This window comes from Elephas maximus, chromosome 10, assembly GCF_024166365.1.
Source record: "Elephas maximus indicus isolate mEleMax1 chromosome 10, mEleMax1 primary haplotype, whole genome shotgun sequence".
NCBI lineage: Eukaryota > Metazoa > Chordata > Mammalia > Proboscidea > Elephantidae > Elephas > Elephas maximus.
Window position 1 is genome coordinate 26496112 of NC_064828.1, and position 7737 is coordinate 26503848.

General features: G+C 40.4%; 1 pseudogene; it reads right to left on the reverse strand.

The window, feature by feature from the left end:
- Positions 1 to 6141: 6141 nt before the first annotated feature.
- On the reverse strand, positions 6142 to 7160 carry LOC126083941 (olfactory receptor 11G2-like; annotated as a pseudogene).
- Positions 7161 to 7737: the final 577 nt, after the last annotated feature.

The following is a 7737-nucleotide window of genomic DNA, read 5'->3' on the forward strand; positions in this document are numbered from 1 at the left end:
AATCCCACTCCTTGGAAGATATCTTAGAGAAATAAGAGACTTTACATGAACAGATATATGCACACCCATGTTCACTGCAGCACTGTTTACAATAGCAAAAAGTTGGAAGGAACCAAGATGCCCATCAACGGATGAATGGATAAACTATGGTATATTCACACAATGGAATACTATGCATCGATAAAGAACAATGTCGAATCTGTGAAACATTTCATAACATGGATAAACCTGGAAGAAATTATGCTGAGTGAAATTAGTCAGTTGCAAAAGGACAAATATTGTATAAAGCCACTATTATAAGAACTCGAGAAACAGTTTAAACAGAGAAGAAAATATTCTTTGATGGTCATGAGAAGGGGCAGAGAGGGAGGGAGGGAGGGGGGAAGGGAGGAAGGGAGGGAGGGAGAGGAGTATTCATTAATTAGGTAGTAGATAAGTTTTTTTTTTTAGGTGAAGGGAAAGACAATACACAATACAAGAGAGGTAACATGAACAGACTAAACCAAAAGCAAAGCAGTTTCCTGAATAAACTGAACGCTTCAAAGGCCAGCATAGCAGGAGCGGTGGTTTGAGGACCATGCTTTCAGGGGACATCTAAGTCAACTGCCATAATAAAATCTATTAAGAAAACCTTCTGCATCCCACTTTGGAGAGTGGCATCTGGGGTCTTAAACGTTAGCAAGCGGCCATCTAAGATGCATCACTTGGTCTCAACCCACCTGGAGCAAGGACGAATGAAGAACACCAAAGATACAAGGTAATTATGAGCCTAAAACACAGAAAGGGGCACATAAACCAGAGACTACATCATCCTGAGACCAGAAGAACTAAATGGTGCCTGGCCACAATTGATGACTGCCCTGACAGGGAACTCAACAGAGAAACCCTGAGGGAGTGGTAGCGCAGTGGGATGCAGACCCCAAATTCTTGAAAAAAGACCGGTCTTAATGGTGAGACTGGGACTGGAGAGATCCCAGAGGCCATGGTCCCCAGACCTTCTGTTAGCCCATGACAAGAACCATTCCCAAAACTAACTCTTCAGACAGGGGTTGGACTGGAATTAAAAAAAAAAAAAAAAAATAGGGGATGGAAAATGATACTGGTAAAGAACGAGCTTCTTGGATCAAGTGGACACATGAGACTATGTTGGCATCTCCTGTTTGGAGGGGGGATGAGAGGGCAGAGGGAGCCAGAAGCTATCCCGAAGGACTTGAGGAGAGAGAGTGGAGGGAAGAACTGTGCTGTCTCACTGGAGGGAGAACAATTAGGAGTGTATAGCACAAGACAACAAGGTGTATGTAAATTTTTGTATGAGAATGACCTGATTTGTAAACTTTCATTTAAAGCACAATAAAAATTGATTAAAAAAAAAAAGATATAGATATTTTATTTACATTTTTCTCTAAGACACAAATAATGGTTGGAGATTTTGTCACTTAAAATCGAAGCCAAAAGATCCAGGTCAGCGCCTTCTCGGAACAGTTCTCCAACTCTGAGAGCCTCACAAAGTTGCCCTAGAAAACAAGAAGGTATAAAAAATGATTCTCTGTGTACACACACCCTTTTAGTTTGACCTACCTGAATTAACAGTGGGTCAAAAAGCTATTTTTAACAAGACTATTTTTACTTACCTTTTATTACTTAGCTTCTCTGTACAGAGAGCAGCTGTGATATTTTACTCAGAACAAGTCTGAGCTGGAGCTGTCCTAGCAGGTAGCTAAATTTCGCTGAACCAGCACAGAAGATGCTGTGCAGAGGGAGTGAGACGATGGGTACAGTGGTGTTAAAGCTGTGTTTATGTACATAGGCTGCTCAGAATGAGTTTATGAGCAAAGCAAAACAAAACAAACTCCACCCCTCCCCTGCATTGTATCTCAGGAAGGTTGGGATAGATCAGACCCAAGTGAGGCAGATCCTGTGCCATACATGAAACGTATTTCTCTGGTTTTTACTTTTTCCCTAAGGCTCGTCCAAGAAGGCACAACAACTGGAAGCATTATTGCTGTGCTCTCTCTCACAGCAGCATAACCATCTGTTTCATTTGATCTGGAAATTTGGTCACATCCATCCCATTTTTAAAAAACCCTTGAAATGGAAAACAATTTTCCCATTTGTGATAAGTGGTAGGCAGAGAAGCAACGGATTTGGAGTAAGGAGCCTAAGGTTTGAATTACAACTCATATTTTACCAACTGGGGGAACTTTGTTAAGTCAATTATATTAATGATTATCTAATTTCTCCCACTCTAAAATGTACTAGTAACCCTTTCATCAAAGGGCTGAAGACTCTGAATGAGATAACATATGTGGAAATAACTTCTCTAAAAAAAAAAAAAAAAACTTCTCTAGACTCTGTCAAATACTAATGCTTAGAAATTGTTAGCTGTATAATGTACAGCTGAAGCAAAGTAAGCAGGTACCTTTCTAGAGAGCAGTAGTTTTTCCAGCTCTATATCTCTTATGGGCAAGGGGGAAATGAATCCAACCCTGAAGTTTCTTCAACAGTTTTGATCTTCCTGGAACGAAGACGTCTTCTCTACAATAACCATCAAAGAGTGAAGGAGTAAAAATAGGTTTTGGGTGAAGCTCTCTGGTGTATGTTGGAGGATGGAAGGATTACAAGCCAACCCCGAAGGGACTGCTTCCTATTTCCCTTCTCTACGAGCATCAATTTACTACATCTAGGAGAACAATGTCAGGAGACTGTTTCTTGTTAATTCTTCCCTTCCTCTGGGGCCTACCTTCCCTGGAGACCCTGATGCCTTCTGCCTTTATTTACCTACCAAGAATAAATTACTTTTTCCAGTCCCAAACTTCTCAGAGTTGGCATTAAATATAATCAATCAACCTTCAAGCCCACCCAGAGTGCCTACCGGAAGTCTCAAGGAAAATCTGTCAAAGTGACATAGGTTGAGATGGTTGAGATACAGGAAGCTATTCCATGGAACTCTAGTGAGTGGTTTTAGGTTGAGGACTCCCTCTGATTTTTGAGAAAGAATAGACAGGGTACAGGTGTGATTTTTAAACTTTCATTTTGAAATAATTTCAAACTTACAAAAACACGAAAAAAGCAAGACAAAGAATTCACATATGTTTTCCATTGAGACTCCCCAAATATGAACATCTTCAATAGCCACAATATAATTATTAAAATCAGGAAACTAACATTGACAGCATGCTATTAACTCATCTAGAGTCTTTTTCAACTGTTGCCAATTGTTCCACTTTTCTTTCTAATATACATATAAAAAAACATAATAAAAAAAGGAAAAGAAAGGAAAACCTTTCAGGGAATCAATTTAGCTAAACAACATGGAAGTAGGAGACCTCCTCTAGGCTCCAGATCTCCTGGCCATGTGCATAACTCTCCTAGAAATGAAACAACTTCTTACTCAACATCTACTTCATATCTTCCACTGTCATACACTTTGAATACATGTGTGTGGGTAAAACAGAGCAATACAAACAAGCATATTCCAAACCCACAGGCATTTTCAGAGCTAAAATTAGCATTAATATTTTAGAAGAGAATTTTATTATTATTATTTTTTAAAAATGGTCTTTCTGAATTATTTGTTAAGATCATATTTGCTATTTTAGAAGTCTGTCTCGTTATCTAGTGCTACTATAACAGTGGATGGCTTTAACAAACAGAGGTTTATTCTCTCAAATTCTAGGAGTCTAGAAGTCCAAATTCAGGGTGCCAGCTCCAGGGGAAGGCTTTTTCTGTCAGCTCTGGGGGAAGGTCCTTGTCATCAATCTTCCCCTGGTCTAGGAACTTCTCAGTGCAGGGACCCTGGGTCCAAAGGATGCACACACTCCTGGCTCTTCTTGCTTGGTGGCATGATACCTCCCTGTCTTTCTACTCCCTTCTCTCTTTTATATCTCAAAAGAGAGTGACTCAAGATACAACCTAATCTGATAGATTCAGCACTGCCTTATTAACATAACTGCATTTAATCTTGCATCTTTAACATCATAGAAGTAGGGTTTACAACACATAGGAAAATCACATCAGATGACAAAATGGTGGACAATCTCACAATACTGGGAATCATGGTCACCTAGGCAAGCTGACACATATTTTTGGGGACACAATTCAATCCATAACAGAGTCCATTTTCACTTAGTGAGATAAATCAACTTGAAGAGATATAAAGAAATTTGCTTTATAATTAAATTTTTAGGAATACACTTACAGAAATATGAAGTAGATATAACTGAAAGCAGCAATCTCCTTCAGAAAAATCACTGGATCTGACTTTTGTTCCTTCCCTTTTTTCTTCTAAAGACAGAAGTTTCTGCAGTACCATAACACACCAGGATAAACAAAGATTCATATCTGGAGTATGTGCAAAGATTTTTCAGGAATAATGGATTCATCAGACACCTCACTGATTCTTTCCCTTAATTGGACATCAGCAGTAAGGAGGTAGGGGAATATGGGGATGTGGAGGCATGGAGAAGAGACTGGGCGAGGGAGGTGGAGGTATAAATCAGAATTTATTGAACTGAGGAGATTGAAGATTTGGAGTTTTCAGCTGCCAAAGTAGCAGATGTTGGAGGAACAAACTCTTGAGAGAGGTGGACCACAGAGAAGTGACACCCAAAACTTGATGAAATCTTCCCTCAAGGCATTTGTGGATTCCTAATCTATTCATACCCAAGATGAGACTTCAGGAAATCTAGCAGAACACAGGAAATAAGAGTCTAAAGGGATGTGCAGAGATTCAGGAGTCACAGGGTGCAAGGAGTACAGAAATAGGAGTCAGAGCGCACTAAGTAGGAGGGGAATGGAAAACAGTTCAGGCTTCAGTTGAGGTCTCATGAAGACCATGTTCCTGAGTAAGTGCCATATCCTGGAAGTAAGATCAAAGCTGACATAGACCATCTTTAAAACACATAAAAATAACTTTTAAATGGGATTAAAACTGTCTACCTCTACTCTATCTACCTGATCAAAGAAAACCTTACCTTGATTGGGTTACTATGCACGATGTCTTCAGAATTTTTTAAAAGCAAAGTCCCCCTTTCAAAAAGAAAAAAAAAAAATTGAGGCATGCTAAGAAACAGGACTAAATGATCAAAAATTAATTGAAGAAATAGACAAAAGAAACAGACTCACAGGTGTCTCATACTAGGATGAACAATTATATGAATGATAACAGTTTTGTTTTGATCTGAAAAAGAGGTTAAATATGAGTTTAATATTGATCAAGCATCTTTTTTTTATTGTGCTTTCAGTGAAAGTTTACTATTCAAGACAGTTTCTCATACAAAAACTTACACATACATTGTTATGTAACCCTAGTTGCTCTTCACATAATGTGAAAACACACTCCTCCTCTCCACCCTGTATTTCCCCTGTTCATTCAACCAGCTCCAATACCACTCTGCCTTCTCATCTCGTCTCTGGACAGGAGCTGCCCACTTAGTCTCATGTGTCTACTTGAGCTAGGAAGCACACTCTTCACCAGTATCATTTTATGTCTTATAATTCAGTCTAATCTTTGTCTGCGGAGATGGCTTCAGGAATGATTTTAGTTTGGGGCTAACAGAACGTCCAGGGGCCATGTATTCTGGGGTCCCTCCAGGCTCAGTCAGATCATTAAGTCTGGTCTTTTTACTAGAATTTGATTTCTGCACCCCACTTTTCTCCTGCTCCATCAGGGACTCTGTCTTGTGTTCGCCCTCAGGGCACTCATTGGTGACAACCAGGTACCATCTATTCCTTCCAGTTTCAGGCTGACAGAGTCTTTGGTTTATGTGGCCCTTATGTCTCTTGGGCTCATATTTACTTGCGTCTCTGGTGGCCTTCATCGTCCTTTGCTCCAGGTGAGTTGGGACCAATTGATGCATCTTAGATGGTTGCTTGCTAGCTTTTAAGACACCAGATGCCACTCAAGAAAGTGGGGTGCAGAATATTTTCTTCATAAACATTGTTATGCCAATTGACCTAGATGTCCCTTGAAACCATAGCCCCAGGACCCTTACCCCTACTACTCTGTCCCTCCAAGTGTTTGGTTGTATTCAGGAAACTCCTTCGCTTTGGGCTTAGTCCAGTTGTGGTGACTTCCCCTGCATTGTGTGTTGTCCTTCTCAAGGGTCTTTTTAATTTACATTTTTTTTTTTTTTTTTTTTTTTACATTCCCAGGCATTTCTGCAGGGCTCTCTTTATATCTTTGTTCCAAAGACTGTATATCACAGGGTTAAGGACAGGGGTCACAACAGAATAAAACAGGGTCACAATTTTCTGCATTCTGTCTTCATGTTCAGATGTTGGAGTCCCATAGATGACCAGTACTGAGCCATAGAAAAGTGAAACCACAGCCAGATGAGACCCACAGGTGGAGAAGGCTTTTCTTCACCCAGTTGTTGAAGGGACTCTTAGTACAACTCTGAAGACCAGAGTGTAGGACCCCATGATGAACACAAAGGGAATACTGAGGGGCAGAGGACTTAAGATGGAGAAGACAAGCTCTATCACAGGAGATCTTTTGCAAGTGAGTGCTAGAAGAGGACCTGGGTCACATAGCAAGTGGTCAATTATCCTGAATCCACAGAAGGACATCTGGGAGATGATGATAATAGGAATCAAGAACCAGAGGAAACCAAATACCCAGCAATTGGCCACAAGATTGGTGCAGAGACGTCCAGTCATAATGGTTGGATAGTGTAGAGGCCAGCAGATTCCAAGATAGCGATCAAACGCCATAACCGCCAAGAAAAAGCATTCTGTAGATCCCAGGGAGAAAAAGAAATAAAACTGCAGAAAGCACCCAGAGAAGGGCATAACTTTGGTCTCAGAGAGGAAGTTGGCCAACATGTTGGGGACAGTGGAGGTGACATACCAGATCTCCAGGAAGGAGAAGTTGGCGAGTAGGATGTACATGGGAGTGTGGAGTCTCTGATCCCAGTGCACAGCACAGATGATAGAGCCGTTCCCAATAAGAGTCAGGAGGTAGACAATAGAAAAGAGCACAAACAGGAGGATCTGACCCTCCCTGGAGCAAGGAAAGCCCAGAAGGATAAAGCCAGTGATGGTGCTGGCGTTATTGGGGGTGTTGAAGATTTTCATGTGTCTGTGAGCTGTTAAAGACCAACAAATACTGAATAACAGTGTGAAGACAGATGGGGACCCAGAACTATATTTGAAGCATCTTTGGAAAAAAAAACAAAGATATAAGTATCAATTGCTACTCTTTTTGTATAATTCTGAAATACTCTCCTGGCTTGCTTTTTTGCTCTTGTTCACATTTTCACTGTGGGCCCAAGTAAACTGGTCAGAATGGATAAGCTCTTAAAGTAGAGTGTTGTAGATGTACTTATATTAGATTTTACACTTAGTAGAATACACATATATATTATCTGAGGATGTTCAGTTTTACCTGAACCCCATGATCCTGGGAAACAGCCAAAATTAAAGAAATCACTTTACCCTTTGTGTTCAGGAAAAATGACTCACTGCGAATAATAATCCTTCTTCCTATAACTTAGATAAGACTCAGGGGTGCTCCCTTGTGTATCTATGACAAGGTCAGACACAGATCCCCCAAATTCACATCTTTGCTTCATAAGTACTTAACCGAGCTTATGAACTGCTTATTCCCATTGATCAATCAGAAATGAAAAGCTTGTTAACAAAACTTCAGTTAAGCTTTTCCCATCTTGGCTGCATCTGCCCTAGTTCAAGCCATCTTTTTTCCCATGGGCCACTGTGATGGTGTCTTAACTGGCT